Raw genomic sequence first — 17500 nt, 5'->3', positions numbered from 1 at the left:
TATATATAATATATATAAAATAAATATATTAAATTAAAAAGATTATTATATTATATTAGTTATATATATATATATATATATAATATGTATTAGTATATATAATATATATATATATATATATATATGTGGGGGTGGTGTGTGGTGTTGTGGGGTGTGGTGTGGGGTGGTGTGGGTTGTGTGATATATTAAATATATATATAAAAAAAAAAAAAAAATATATATAGATAATAAATATATATAATATTATAATAATTTATATATATATATATAAAAAAATAAATAAACAAGATAAAAAAAAATAAAAAAATAATAAAAAAAGGGGGGGGGGTGTGGGTGTGTGTGGTGTGGGGTGTGTGTGTGTGGTATGTATAAATAAAATAATATAATATAATATATAAATAAATTTAAAAAAAAAAAAAAATAATAATAATACAGATAAAAATAATTAAAATTATATATATATATATATAATAAGACATATATATATACTATTATATATATATATAAAATATAATATATATATATAATATATATATATATATAATATATATGAATACATATATATAATATATAAAATATATATTTTATATATATATATATATATATATATATGTGTGTGTTTTGTGTGTATGTGTGGTGTGTGGGGTCTGTGTGTGTGTCTGTGTGTGTGTGTGAGTGAGGTGGTGAGTAAGTGTGTGTGTGTGGGGTGTGTGTGGGGTGTGTGTGTGGTGTGTGTGTGTGTGTGTGGTGTGTGGGGGTGTGGGTGTGTGTGTGTGTGTGTGTGGGTGTGTGTGTACATACACACACACATATATGTATATGTAAATAGACAGATAGATAGATAGATATACATGCATTTATATATAATATAATAATATATTTATTTATTTATTTATATATATATATTTTAAAATGTATATATATGATATTTTATATATATATATATATATGTGTTGTGGGTGTGTGTGTGTGTGTGTGTGTGTGTGTGTGGTGTGTGTGTGTGTACGTATACCCCACACACACACACACACACACACACACACACACCCCACACACACACAATATATACATATATATATATAATATATAATATATATATAATATAATATATATATATAATGTATATATATACATATTATATATATTTTATCATATATATATTTTGTATATAGGTATATATATATATATATATATATATATATATATATATATATATATATATATATATATTTTAATATATATATGTATTTTCAAATGTATATATGTACATGTTTATGCATAGATGTATGTGTGTATGCATTATGTCTGAATGCTAACATCTTCAATAATTATAAGCAATATGTCTGACGCCCATTCCCCGAACACGATCGTCCGGAGCCAAAGGCCCGGCCACGGCTTGGCGGAGCGAACGAGCCGAAATATCAAAACAAATCGCGGTCTTGCGTTGGGTCTTTGAGAGAGCTAATTTAAGGGAGAGGGAAGAACACCACGGCGCTCTTCTTTTCTCTTCGGGCACTCTGCTACAGACCTTGATTTTTTTACGGGGGGCAGGGGAGGGGACAGAGGAGGTCATGGGGGTACAAATTATATATATATAATATAATAATATATATATATATAGATATATATATAATATATATATTTAATATATATAAAAATAATATATAATATATATATATCTATTGAGATATATATATTTAGTATATGGTGTGTGTGGGTGTGTGTGGTGTGGTGTGGTGGTGTGTGTGTGTGTGTGTGGTGTGGGTTTTGGTGGGTGTGTTGTGTGTGTGTTTGTGTGTGTGGTGTGTGTGGGTGGTGTGGGGGTGGTGTGGTGTGGTGGTGGTATGTTGTGTGGGTATACATTAACAAAACATATACATGGTAATAACATAATAATGACATATACATATACAAATAATATATAAAAATATACATAACAAACAAGCAATAATAATATATAAATAAATATATATATATTAAAATATATATATAAACAACACAGGAAGATAAACAAATACAATAATAAAAGATATAAAATAAATTATAATAATAACATACAAATAGTCCACACAACACATACACACCCCATATATATATATAATGAAAATATATAAATAAATATATTAATGATATTAAATGTAATTTACTAATAAGACAACAAATATAATATAAAAATAAATATAAAATAATAATATGAAAAATTTTTATATTTAAAACCCCACACACACACACACACACACACAACACACACACACACACAACACACACACACACACACACAACACAAACACACACACACACACCCAAAACACACAACACACAACACACACACCACACACCCCACACACAACCACACACACACACAATATATATTATATATATATATATAATAATATATATATATATATATATATATTAAGGGACAATAGTGTATGACGTAAGTTCACAAATCTCTTATTCTGCTGTTTGTATAGCCGATTGACCTTCAGACAAAGCAGCAATTTATATTTTACAATCATCTAAAAGTTAGGGGGAAAATCCTGCATGAGGGGAGAATTGCCCTCCTGCGGATCCGCCACTATACAAACGCACACAGGCACATATTAGCTGGTTGACTTAAAGATCTTATGACAGTCAGTGTGTTTACTTTTAATTGATATTCGAACTGAATGACGTCGCATTACTCTCCATGCATTAACTAAAAAAAATGAAACACGTGCTTATCTTACGCTTAGCATTCATTCTTCTCCAGTTTTAGCTCAGCTCAAATACCTACCCACGTGGTTTGCACTGAATAGGATGACACTTGTAACTCCCTGGCAACCTTGATTCGAAATAATATCGTAGCCTTCCTTAAAGTTCACCATTATTGCCTTCCAGACCGAGCGGAAGAGCACTCCACAACGTTCCTTCCATAATACGTTATGAATACGCAGATCCTCGCCCCTCTCACACCTGCTTTGGGTCCGGACGACGGATCGATAATCACGATATATATGGACGATGCATATCCTTAGCATATCCCAGTTTGAGGATGTTATTCTAAAATATCTTATTCAGTTATATTTGCCCATATTCGAAATATCAGTACATCATAATAATATATTCTCATTTCTTACAATGACACCAGTCATAAGGCAGACGTTTTCACGAAACTATTGATTATAAAAGAGCAATGTATAAGGACTGTTGAAATTAATATTACAATTGAAAATCCACATTAACTAATACGAAAAGACATAACATGAACCTGTTCAAACGCATGTCGATTTACTTTGTTTAAACGAAAACAAACTAGAAATTCAATATTAGTTGCCTTCAACACTGAGGGTGGGCCAGGCTGAACCCGTGTGCGTGCATATGTTTGTCTGTCCCTCTGCAGTTAGGCGTGGAGAAAAATTTATATCAGGCTGATAAACTGAAACCGCTTTGCGATTCTGCTATTAACTATTGCCATTAACTAACGATAGCATCAAAGCGCTTACTTTGCGATTCCGAATGCGCTCGCACGGCGCGTTTGACCCCCGCCCCTCCCATCCTCCCGCCGTACTAGGGGAGGCTGTCCGGAACTGCACATGTGCGTGTGAATGCGGTGTGACAGAAGCACATAAGCACGTGTAAAGACGCACACAACCTACGCGTACATGGCGCACACAAGTGCACACGTGTGGAAAGGAATGAGAGAGAGTAAGGTTAAGAAAGAGATGAGCGTTATTTATTTATTATTATTATTACTATTATCATTATTGTTGTTGTTTTGTTATTATTATTATTATTATTATTATTATTATTATTATTATTATTATTATTATTATTATTATTATTATATATATATATATATATATATATATATATATATATATATATATATATATATATATATATATATATATATATGCGCATGGCTACAAGAGTATACAAGCACATGTAACTAAACAAACAAACAAGTATAGATCCATATACCAACAAGTAAACATGCACATGCAGACGCAAACAAAACCATAAACTCGTACACGCTCAGCCATTGACAATGCCATGCACAATCATACAGCAAACAAATACAATTGCACAAACACAACAAAAGTCGCACAAGCACCCAAACCAACAATGCAACACACACACGCTCTCACGCGTACACATGTGCGTGGGCATGAGTCTCACCACACACGCACACATGAGCGTGGGTATGACTGTGGCCGCCTGGTTTAACGTCTGCCCTTTGATGTCGCCGCCGCCGGGGAGTTAGCGAGAAGTAAATTCGGCGTCGCTCATTTTTGGCGTTTTTGGCGATGCCCGGGCGGGGTACTGTGTGCCCCGGATGCTGTGTGCTGCGTGCTGTGTGGAAAGGTACTCTTTCTGATTGCTGTGGCGCTGTCTCAAGCAGTGCCAGAACACCACTGGCTGGACACTGCGCTTGTTTCGGTGCTGTGATGAGTGCTGCGTGCTGTCCACTGTATGCTGCTGTCCCAGGTACTGTATTCCGCCCATTCGATGCTGTATCACGGCTGTATCGCGAGCCAAGGATACTGCGTACGCGTGATAATGTATAATGAATGAAAACTACTGTAATCTTCATCGTTTGGGTACAAAGTGAGCGCAATGCAGTGTATTTTGTAGTGGTACAGCTCAGCAGTACAACACGAAGTTTACAGTGGAGGAACTGTAGTGAAGCAGTAGACAAGTGTGTAGTTACAGTAAATGGATACCGTGATATTTAGTAATTAATGTTGCACTTTATGGCAAACACCATTGACCTAAACAGTAAACAAGTGTACAGTGACCATCGTTACAGTGTACAGAATTCAGCGGTACAGTTGACAGAAATGTATCATGCGCTGAATATTCGCACCAGAACATCATACAGTATACAGTGTAAAGTGTTATAACATTTGGTATACAGTGATACAGAGGTCCATACAGTAAACACCGGTACAGCGGTACAGTCATGTCGGGCACTGTGAAACTTGAGCCGTAACTACTTTGCCAAAGTGACGTTAGGGAAATCTCGACCAAATTTAGGGGATATTAAGGGCGAGAGTGGCGTGGCGGCGGCTCGCGTCTCTGTCTTTGATCCTCGTGTCGGCGAGATGTAAAGCGCGGGTTGCCAGAAGCGCGATGCTTCGCGGGCACTACCCAGCCGCGCCCGCCTCAGGTACGATGCTGTACGGGCAGTACCCCAGCACTAATCCCTGTTCTCTCTAACCTTCGCCTCTCTCTCTCTCTCTCTCTCTCTCTCTCTCTCTCTCTCTCTCTCTCTCTCTCTCTCTCTCTCTCTCTCTCTCTCTCTCTCTCTCTCTCTCTCAAATTGTTTACTACTTCCATCATTCGTATCTTTTCTTCCCTTTAAGTACGTGCTGTTTTCAATGTAAGCAGACACACATGAAGAGTTCGAGAGACAGACAGCTAAAGAAGAAAAGGGGACATAGAGAGGAGGAAAGAAATAGACAAACATGGGGATATGGGTAAGAAGGAAGATAGCTATGAAACAAGAGAAACGAACGGAAAGAAAAATAAAGCAAGAGAAAAACAGGCAGGCATCAAGTACACACACACACACACACACACACACACACACACACACACACACACACACACACACACACACACACAGAGAGAGAGAGAGAGAGAGAGAGAGAGAGAGAGAGAGAGAGAGAGAGAGAGAGAGAGAGAGAGGGAGGGAGGGAGGGAGGCAGACAGACAGAGACAGAGATAGACGGGGAGTCAGAAAACAATGAGAAGACCGAGAGATAGGTAGAGGTAGTGAGAGATCTATGATTATTAATAAATCATTTAATATTCCTTGTTACTATTGGGTTAGGTAGTAAAGTTAGATAAAGCTATTTTGTTGTTTCATAACGCTATAGCAATATAATAAAAAGTCTTACAAGACGTAAAAGTATAGAGAAGGACAATATACGTTTAATTTATCATAATATTTTGTTTTAATGATTTAGTTTCTTTTCCATTTCAAAGTTTGGCGCCACAGCATTGGTAGAGCCATCTAGCGGCCGAAGACGAAACCTCGGAATGTTCGCAATCAGAACGTGGGTGAAACACCTTTCTAATTAGTGTTAAGCACAATATATCCCGAAAAAGTAGAAGTGTGGAAAATTAATGCTCTAACATTGCATTTATATCGATTAAAATATACGTTTCATCAAATACGTGTGCTATTACGTGCCTAAAGAACAAAATGGGCGTACGGGAAGATCCCAAAAGATGTTTGTGTAGTGGTTGTTGAAGAGTGTCGAGCGAGAATCGCTGGCGAGTGCACTGCCGCTGTTTTACTGTGTTTTGTGCCTAAAATTGTTGTCACTCTCAAGTGTTATTCTGTCACAACGTGTAACTCGTTGGCAGCTGTGTTAGTACGTAGTTGTTGCCCAGAGGAAGCGTCGCTGCAGTCCAGGAGAAGCAAGTAAGTGAGCCCAGACCAGTTTGTTTACTTCTTTTCAGCTGGAGAACCTCTAAGCTCTGTGTTTGTTGTGTCTTGAGAACCTTTCATGGCCAAGGTTCTGCCCGAGTCCCGCTGTCTGCTGCAGTGAGGAACCGCTAGCACAGGTTTCGGTGCGGAAGCTCCCTGACAGGCAAGACGGCGGAACTTTGCAGTGCCTCATAAAGATCGCGAACTCGTGAGTGTTTGCAGTGTTTCGTGAACCACAAATTATTGACAAAAATTATCAAGTGTTTCATGTGGTATTGAACCTGCGCTCGGTTTTCCGGAGGCGAAAGTATGTGTTTACCCAGCTTACTGGCCTTAGGGGAAAGTGTTTTAGAGGTATCAGTTGCAGATAATTGTTTTATCGTTATAAATCAAAATGGAAGGGCACGGAAGGATTTACAGGTTTTATGTTTGTTGCTTCACATTAACCATCTAGGAACAAAGGCATGAGCTCCAGACAGTGACCAACAGATTTCTCTAAGTCAGAGATTTTACAATTCAAAGTTTCCTTCTTAAATGCCAGTAGAAGGTAGCACTTCCCTACTATTATTCTAATATGTTTATTGAGTAATTGCTTAGTTGTTCAAGTACATTCTGCTCTATCTGATACTATGACAACTTTCTCTTAATGACATTGCCAGTAACTTTCCTGAAGGACTTTTTATTCAATTACATCATGGAAATATGATATTGATGTTGCAAAGTCATTGGGTATTATAGGATTTTAGTGATAAACTGATAATTATCCAGAAGAGAAGCATTTCATTTTTGTTGTTTGTTTTGTAGTTATATGTTCTTTATATATATCCATTACTTATGCAACAGTTTTTATTTATTACTTGTACAATCCTCTTCTGGATAGTTTTCAATTGTTTGGCATTTTGTTATAGAATTGCATGAATCTTATTGAACTGGCATTCATAGTGTCACAGGGAAAGGGATTTGAATATTGAGTCCACATTCTATGAATCAATTCAACCATATCCAAAATTTTGACTGGTTCCTTATGTAATAATGAATTGCCAGGGTAGTTTACAAGGTATACTTTGCCAGAATATTTACATGGTAGGAGTTTGTGATGGAGTATATAGTCTGTGGATTATTGGACTTAACAACATGGGCATAGAGTTAATATTTATGGTGTGGATTCAATAAGCCAAGGCAAAGCAAGAATTACATTCATGTAGAGAACAAAAAATTGTAGTAGTGGTAGAAGTAATCTGCAGTCACGAACGATAGTGCCACAAATAAAGGGGAAAAAAGATTATGCCGATCACAGCGTAAGTTCACTTGGTGCTCCCAAGCTTCCCCTCAGTGCCTGAGGAGCATACCTTGTCATGACATCTCAGATTGTTAAATAATTTTGTGATATGGAGTTGGGGGACTGAGTCTGCGACGAGTGCATCTGTACTGTAAATAGTTACCAAGCATAGGATTCAAGACTTCCACTTGATTGTGAACTTATTTTTTGCAAATTATTTTTTATGCTGAGCATGTTTACATGTTCTTTATACCTGTCATGGTACCAAGTTCAGTTAATGTAACCAAGAGCGATGCACAGAGATAAAGGAAAATGGACACTGCCATCGTATAGAGCATAGAAAATAGAGTAGGATATTCTATAGGTTTATCTGCAGTGGCATCATATTTACCAGAAAATGATGAACATGTCTGCTGCATGTCACCACTCAGATACTAAGTCCACAACACCTTCACACACCCAGAGTCCTTAATGTCTCATTTTCTATAGCTCCATTTTATACCTTTTCTATCCATCCACTTGATATAATGATCACATTTTCTGTTAACCATAAGAGTCAAACTTTCTGTTGACAAACCTGGAAATCATTTCCAGTTAGTTAATTATTCTTATGCTACTAGATCTTTTTGGTTGATTTCTCAAATGTATGCATTTTTATTTTGTTTTTCCTTATCATTTCCAATTATCCATTCTTAACTATTTAATGACATTACTGCTCATTTACCTTAATTGCCTTCCATATCAGAAGGCAATTAAGGTAAACGAGCAGAACATTACATACTGTCAATTACATCCCCATTTCCTTTAAGCTTTAAACTTCTGTGGTCAGTGATGTGCAGTACATTTGATTTTGTATTTAAATATTATTTTATCTGTAGTGTGTCCCTTTTGCCATCATAGGTCATTTTGTTATTTATATATATATATATATATATATATATATATATATATATATATATATATATATATATATATATATATATATATATATATATAATTTTTATGGTAGGCAATTTTTGCAATATTACGGCAGCCAGACCGACCTCTTGCTCAATGTGTGCTGGTCACACAAAGTGTTTCTTATGAATATGCATGGAGCATCTTTCAATTTCCAAACAAGACTATTTGTGATTGTGCAGCTTCATCTGTACTCTCCACATTGATGGTGTGTGTCACAATTTCTGGGTTCGCATGATACACAAAGGTATTCTTACATGTGACTAAACAGTTTATTATAATTGCATGGTTTGAAACTTGGCCCGCCTTTTCTGAAAATTGTTTTGCACTTCTTCACTCAGGAGCTATTTTGTTAATTGGACAAAGTTTGGCTTGGGGTTTTGATAAGCATGTCTTCCACTGGCCAGCAAGCCTTCTAACAAGGAACCACTCTAAGCTTTGCCTTACCAGAATGTAAAACTGGGAACAAGCAGAGAGTCAGCAGCATAGACCTTAGCAGGTGTTCTCCACACTGGTAACACTATTACATGGGAATACCAAGAACTACTGCCCTGCTGTAGCTGGCAGGCAGCATATGATAATATATCAATGAGTACAAGCACAGTAACTATGCCACAGAGAGGAAAATGTAAAATCTGTGTAATATCTGTTGTCAGGTCTTGTGACCTCCTGATACTCACCTTCAAGGTGTTCATAGTATGAAATACTATTGTCAGTAATACCTGTTCTGTATTACAAAGATGTCAATTTTTTAAGGAGTTTGCATGATGATATAATACATATATTGGCATATTCCAACTGATATATTGATGCAGAATTTTGGGGTGCAAAATTATCTTTCCACCACCACCCACCACCATCCACCTCCATCACCACCATCCACCTCCATCACCACCACCAACACCCATCTTCACCACCACCACCCACCTTCACCACCACCCACCTTCACCACCACCACCCATCTTCATCACCACCACCACCCATCTTCATCACCACCACCACCCACCACCACCATCACCACCACCCACCTCCACCACCATCACCACCACCCACCTCCACCACCATCACTACTACCACCCACTTCCTCCACCCACCTCCACCACCATCACCACCTCCCACCTACACCACCACCATCCACCTCCTCCACTACCACCACCACCCACCTCCTTCACCACCACAACCACCCACCTCCTCCACCACCACCCACCTCCACCACCACCACCCACCTCCATCACCACCACAACCACCCACCTCTACCACTATCACCACCACCCACCTCCGCCACCACCACCCACCTCCCCCACCACCACCTCCACCACCACTACTACCATCCACTTCCTCCACCACCATCACCACCACCCACCTCCACCACCACCATTCCCACCTCCACCACCACCACCACCATCACCACCCACCTCCACCACGATCACCACCCACCTCCACCACTTCCTCCCACCTCCTCCACCACTTCCTCCACCACCACCACCCACCTCCTCCACCACTTCCTCCTCCACTACCACCCACCTCCTCCACCTCCACCCACCTCCACCACTTCCTCCACCACCACCACCCACCTCCTCCACTACCACCACCTCCACCACCACCACCCACCCCACCACCACCACCCACCTCCACCACCACCACCCACCTCTACCACCTCCATCACCCACCTCCATCTTTATCACCACCACCACCCACTCCCCCACCACCACCATCCACCACCACCACCACCCACCTCCACCATCACCACCACCCACCTCCACCACCATCACCACCACGCACCTCCACCACCATCACCACCACCACCCACCTCCACCACCACCACCATCACCACCACCCATCTCCACCACCATCACCACCCACCTCCACCACCATCACCACCACCCACCACCCCACCCACCACCATCCCACCACCATCCCACCCCACCACCTCCACCACCATCACCACCACCCACCTCCCCCACCCACCACCACCTCCACCACCCACCTCCACCACCATCACCACCACCCACCTCCACCACCATCACCACCACCCACCTCAACCACCATCACCACCACCCACCCCACCACCATCACCACCACCACCACCCCCCTCCACCACCATCACCCACTCCATCAACCACCACCACCCACCTCCTTCACTACCAACCACCTCCACCACCCACCTCCACCACCACCACCATCCACCTCCACCACCACCAACTACATCCTCCACCACCACCCGCCTTTCCACCTCCACCTAGCTCCTCCATCACCACCACCATCACCACCACCACCATCACCACCACCATCACCACCACCACCACCACCACCACCACCACCACCACCACCCACCACCACCACCACCACCCCCAGCAAGGTTCACAGTAGCATCAAGAGAGCATATTGTTTTGGTGTGTGACACTTACAGGCCTAGTAAGTGAATGATTTATGTGCCAAATATCCCCCTTTATACAAAACAATAGCCAATCTGATCATTACGTCTATTCTCCCTCAGACATTTTCCTACTGTAAATGGAAAATAAAAGGTGTGTTAAAGTGACTGCATGGACTGTTTGTACACCTTCAGCTCTCTGGCAGAAACTAACAAACCTCCACTACATATAGAAAGGGCTTGGACTGGTGTTTTATTTAATGGTAGATTCCTATGGGAGTTTCTAAACAGGTCATACAGATCATGGTTATGAAAGTTATGTTCTAATTTTATTTTATTGTAACAGCCATGGTATAGAAGAAAAATGCCCAAATTATGACTCAATTTCATGTATATACTGTTAACCATCAATACAGTTCCTGCAAAAAGTAGGGACATCCGCAGTTTTGTGTTATTTAAATTATCACATTTCAAACAGCTGCCTGCCTAGATCTTGCTATGGTAGTGCTTAGCCAAACTGAACAAAGTATAGCAATAATCCCAAGTTTCCCTCCTAGAGAGGATGAACATAGTGAGGTTGCGGAAGTACTAGTTCCCCTTTTTCCATGTCTCCTCTTTTCATCACACTGCCATCCAACCACACCTTAGAATTAGTCCCAAGAACCTTGGATTTTCCCCCTGAAGGAGGCAAAACTGTCTAAGAAGGAAATTTGTTAGCATGCAGGAAAAGGTAAGACATGAGCTGATATAAATGCAGGGATTTTTTCCCCCTTTTTCCATAATTTAACCCTTAATCTTGGAAGACATGTTTTGCTTTTTTAAATGGTACTTTTTTCTCATAAATGTATTGTTTTATTTGTTCAAAGGTTCAAAACAGTAGTTTTACAATATCAAGCGATCACCTCTTTAGTATTTCTGCTGCTGCTGTTATAATTTTCATTATTATTATTATTATTATTATTATTATTATTATTATTATTATTATTGTTGTTCTTGTCCTTGTTCTTTTTATTATTGTTATTGTTATTATCATCATCATCATCTACCTCCTTACCTATCTACATATCTAACAACTTCAATTTATGGCTCATGGGGATTGTGCACTCCACACTCCTTTATGGATCCTAACTGCCCACTGAGTTTAATCACCCTCCAAGAGCTTTGTGCACTTTTGGTGAGTCTTTCCCATCACCCCAAAATTATCAAGAAGGTAAGCTCCTGTCACCTCAGCCCTCAGTCATTTTTCTCCTTGATGGCACATTGATGTCATCTGCCCCTCAAACCAATTTTTTCTTTTCTTTTCTTTTCTTTCTTTCTTTCTTTCTTTCTTTCTTTCTTTCTTTCTTTCTTTTCCATGATGTGATGGTCACATCATCTGGATCATTGGGGTTAAAGCCTAACTTATATTTCTTGAATTTGTTTATAGTTAATTATATGTAGTCCATACATTCATTCACCTATTTGGTCATCAATGATTTTATGCTTTTTTCACTTTTATTTTTGGTCATCAATGATTTTATGTTTTTTCACTTTTTTTTGTAAATTAACCCAATTAGTGCAATTGGTGAGACTACAATGCCATGCCCACTGTAATGAAAGTTCATCTATTGTCTTTACACATAGATGGCTGTACAAGTGCTTAGTCACCAAGAAGTCAGTTATTACCAATGATCTACAGGGGACAGTGCATAAACCCGCAGACATTGGGTTAAGAAAGCAAATAGTATTCCTGACAGTTTTCCATATATATATATATATATATATATATATATTATTATATATTATATATTATATATTATATATATATATATATATATATATATATATATCTCAAACACAGTTAAAACGGTGATTTATCCTGTAAAATGGGGGTTTTCAAGTAAAATGTTTATTTTATTGATTTCTTTTCTAACATACTGTAGGTTTTGCTTAGTTGTAATATTTCATTGATCATTATTATATTTATTCTGCATACAGACAAGTACTGACACAGGAAGTGTTTTATATATTATTGCTTAAAGAAAGCAGCATGAAAAAGGTGCAGCTCAGTGTACTGTAGTATCTTTCAGCTACCATGAAAGAAAACTCAGCAAGGAGGGGTAACCATAATGTTAAGACTGGCATTGTCAATTCATGATTTGGAATGTGGTTTGCTGGTTGTCTGGCTAAATATAAAGTTTGGAGCAAACTTGTAGAGTTGAAAGTGCTTCATGTGTGTTAACTGTTATTATCATTGTTGTTATTTGGTTGTGATTATTGATATTAACTATTATATTCATTTTTAAATTTAATATATATTGATGTAATAATTTTTTTGTGTTGTGTGTGTGTGTGTGTGTGTGTGTGTGTGGTGTGGTGTGGTTGTTGGTGTGTAGTGTGAGTGTGATTGTGTGTGTGAGTGTGTGTGTGGTGTGTGTGTGTGTGTGTTGTGTGTGTGTGTGTGTGTGTGTGTGTGTGTGTGTGTGTTTGATGTTTTTTTTGTTTTATGATCATGTTAATAGTAATCATCATCATCACAGTCATCATCATCATTAGTGTTGTTGTTGTTGTTGTTGTTAATATTTCTGTTCATTTCCACCACCACATTCTCACCAATTAGATTGGCCTACTGCTATACTTCTTTTTCTTCTACTTCTTTTAATGATGATTATGATGATAAAAAATGATGATATTAATATCATCATCATCATCACAACCAGTATGATCATGAGTCATCTTTGTTTTGATTATAATAATCATTATCATTTATTTTTCTTAGTAGTAGTAGTAGTAGTATATCACTACAGTCAGTATTTATTTATTAGGGGAAAGACTGTTTTGATTTAAACTTTGATATATTGTTACTGTTGTTGTTGTTGTTATTATTTTATTATTATTATTATTATTATTATTATTATTATTATATATTATATTATATTTTGATACTATTACTACTACTGCTACTGTTATTATTGTAGTTGTTGTTATTATTATAGTTATTGTATTATTGTTATTGTTGTCACTACTACTTTTGTTATTATTATTGTTGTTGTTGTTGTTATTGTTATTAATATTATTACTGTTATTATTACTTTATTAATATTTTTATTATTATTATTGTTGTGCTGCTGCTGCTGTTATTATTATTATTATCATTGTTATTGTTATTATTTTTATTATTATTATTACTGTAACTATTATTATTACTATTACTATTACTACTGCTATTATTATTAATATTATTACTATTACTATATTTACTATTAGTATTGTCTTATAATTATAATTGTATAGAATTATTATTAACAGGCTGATTTCAAGAATTTCAAACTAGGAGACTTATAATTCAATGATATAGTTACTAATTGAAATTGGATGGGGAGGGAGGATTTGTTTCATCATTATAATCAGTTATATTCTAATATCATATGTACTCTTGTCAAATATATAATATTTATATTAAAAGGAAAAACACAACATGAAGCGAAAGGATTTTGCAGTGGTTAAGTAATTTACAGATCTGTAATTTTCAGATTAAAAAAATATATATATAGATGTATATAGGGCTGTTAAACCTATACCTATAAAATATCATCATTATCATTCTTTGTGTAGACTTTTTTATATTATGTTTCATGTAGTTATGCATGGGAAGAAATTTAGGAATGATGCAATACAAAGGTACATTATGTAGCAATGCTGAGTGTGTCTGTTTCCATCTTAACTTTATTCATTTTTATGAACATGAAATTGATTGCTAAAGATGGGAAGCTTTGCTTCAAGTAGAGAGAAATACATATGAAATATTTGTATAATGTCAAGATTGTTTAAGAGTTTTTTCTTGGAATTTGAATGTGCTGATTGTTTTGGAGCCTCTGGCTATATATATAAAAGTTTGCAATTGTAAGTAGTGATGTTTGAGAACAAACTTCAAATATTTTAGTGCAGTTAGAATGAGAATACAAACATTGAAACAAAACAGAATTGAGGAAACAAAAATGAAAATGATAAAAATGTCTATATAGTGAACATCTAGTAAATTTTGTTTACCAGGTTGGCTGTTTTTTGTGAACCAACTGTAATGTGTTGTTGAATCTAAGCTTCTAAAATTTGATTAAATAGAACTCTTCATCTACTCAACTTTTTTTATTTGGTCTTTATCTCTGACAAATTGTTGAGATGGGCTAGATACAGACTTCCCTTAAATTCCACACAAAAGAAATTGGTATAAAAGTGTTTTTTGAGGCTCTTCTATAAAATTTAAAAGAATGTCTTTGTGAAAAAAAAAAAATTATTGTAAAAGACACAAAAACAATTTTAAATCCCCCGGGATTGACACAGTAGCATTCAACCCTTCCCCTTCAAGAAAAAGTCCATTGATCCATTGAAACCCCTACACACAGTCCTGCAATCTTGTCAGTTTCAAAAGAAGTCCCAAGTCATAGTGTATCTTCAGGGTCAGAGTTTGGAAACACCCACACAGCTGCAGATCAGGGTAAGAACCCAGTAAAAAGTGTAGAGGATATGTTAGGGAAGTAGTGTTTTAGAAGGAAAATTTTTTTCCAAAAGAAAGGGTCTTTAATGACAATTTTCAAAGAAAGAAAAAGAAAATGGGGAAAAGAAAGGTCAGGAAAAACTTGTAGAGGAGGGGGAACAGTTGTAAAAGAGAAAAAATAAAAGAAATGCTACAAAATGATAAGGTGCTTGAAGGAGATGGTAAGAAAGAAGACCCATGAAGAGGGGGGGGGGGGGGGATTTTCCCCTTTTACCTATTCCTTAATTCTCCCCCCTTTACCGTATTTTTTTAGAGAAGAAATAAAGAGTTAGAATTATAGAAAAATCCAAAAAAAAGCGGGGAAATCGGGAAATTCTATTTAAATTATTTTTTTAGGTTGGAAAAAGAAATAAGGCTTTATCGTTTGAATGGCTTATCTTTTGATTACACAAAGGAAAAGTGGAGTAGTAGTTTTCTGAGAGTCATGAGATTTTAAACTGATATTCCAAGGTTGCAATGTCCTGGTGGTTGGAAATTAGTTTTTTTTTTTTTTTTTTTTTTTTTTTTTTTTTTTTTTTTTTTTTTTCACCTCCATGTTATTTTTGTTTACTCTTCTTTTTTTTCTCTTTTGATTATTGTTTTTACAATATCAACCTATTTCTCTCTCTCTCTCTCTCCTCTCCTTCTCTCCTCTCCCTCTCCTCTCCCCCTTTTTCTCTCTCAAACTCTCCCTTTTCTCTCTCTCCTCTCTTTCTCTCTCTCTCTCTTCCTCTTACTCTCCTTTCCCCTCTCCCTCTCTTCCTCTCTTTCCTCTTTCCTTTCTCTCCTTTTCTCTTTTCTCCTTTTCCCCTTTCCTTTCATTTCTCTCGTCTCCTCCTTTTTCTCTTCCCTCTCTCGCTCTATCTTTCTTTCTCTTTTCTTTTTTTTCTCTCTCTCTCCCTTCTCTCATCTCTCTCTCTCTCTCTTCCTTTTCTCCTGCTCTTCTCTCTCCTCTCTCCTCTCTCTCTCTCTCTCTCCTCTCTCTCTCTCTCCTCTCCTCTCTCTCTTCTTTTTTCTCTTTCTCTCTCTTCTCTCCCTCTTCTCTCTCTCCCTCTCTCTCTCTCTCTCTCTCTCTCTCTCTCTCTCCTCCCCTCTTTTCCTCCTCCTCTCCTCCCCTCTCCTCTCTCTCCTCCCCTCTCTTCTCTCCTCTCTCTCTCTCTCTCTCTCTCTCTCTCTCTCTCTCTCCCCCTCCTCTCTCTCTCTCTCCTCTTCTCTCTCTCTTTTCTCTCTCTTCCCCCTCTCCTCCCCTCCCCCTTTCTCTCTTCTCTCTTCCCTCTTCCCCTCTTCTTTTTCTCCCTCTTTTTCTTCTTTCCCTCTCTTCTCTCTTTCTCCTCCCCTTCTCTCCTCTTTCCCCCTTTTCTCTCTTCTTCCTCTTCTCATCTCTCCCCTTTTTTTCCCTCCTCTCTCCCTCTCTTCTCTCTTTCTCTCTCCCCCTTTATCCCTCCCCTCTCCTCTCTTTTTCTCTCCTCTTTTCCTTCTCCTTCTCTCTCTCTTTCTCTCTCTCTCTCTTCCTCTCTCGCTCTTCTCTCCCGCCCTCCCCCTCCCTCCCTCCCTCCCCTCCCTCCCTTTTTTTTCTCCTCCTCCTCTCTTTTTCCCCCTTTTTCCCTTCTCCCCCCTCCCTCCCTCCCTCCCTCCCCCCCCCCCTCCCCCCTCTCCCCTTTTTTTCTTTTCTCTCTCCTCTCCTCTCTCCTCCACGACACATCTTACCCAGTCTCCCTCCTCTTGTTTTGCTTGTCCCTAGCTTTGCCCTTCCTTTCCTCCCTCCCTTCCTCCTCCTGTTTCTTCCTCCCCCTCCCCTCCTCTTCCTTTCTTCTTTTTCGTAAACAGGAAACCTGGAGGATGGTTTTACAGTTTCGGAACAAAAGGTTATGAATGCGAGTTTGTTCTACCTAGGAAAAGATTTAAAAGGATTTAAATCTTCACATATTTTTGTATTGTTTATGAATAAGCTCAGTT

General features: G+C 37.9%; 1 protein-coding gene across 3 annotated transcripts in view; it reads left to right on the top strand.

Moving 5' to 3' along the window:
* Positions 1 to 4278: 4278 nt before the first annotated feature.
* Positions 4279 to 17500, top strand: part of LOC119584420 (axin-1-like) — a 57000-nt gene continuing 43778 nt past the window's right edge. The window contains exons 1-2 of one of the 3 annotated variants that reach the window (XM_037933010.1): positions 4279 to 4347; positions 5974 to 6415. The gene's annotated coding sequence lies outside the window, so the exon portion shown is untranslated. Of the gene's footprint in view, positions 4471 to 5973; positions 6416 to 17500 lie in introns of all 3 variants that reach the window. The other 2 variants (XM_037933011.1, XM_037933009.1) reach the window with 2 other exon arrangements.

The sequence above is a fragment of the Penaeus monodon genome, chromosome 18 (assembly GCF_015228065.2).
Source record: "Penaeus monodon isolate SGIC_2016 chromosome 18, NSTDA_Pmon_1, whole genome shotgun sequence".
Classification (NCBI taxonomy): Eukaryota; Metazoa; Arthropoda; class Malacostraca; order Decapoda; family Penaeidae; genus Penaeus; species Penaeus monodon.
Note: the sequence above shows the minus strand (reverse complement) of the source record. Positions and strands in the feature narration are given on the sequence as shown.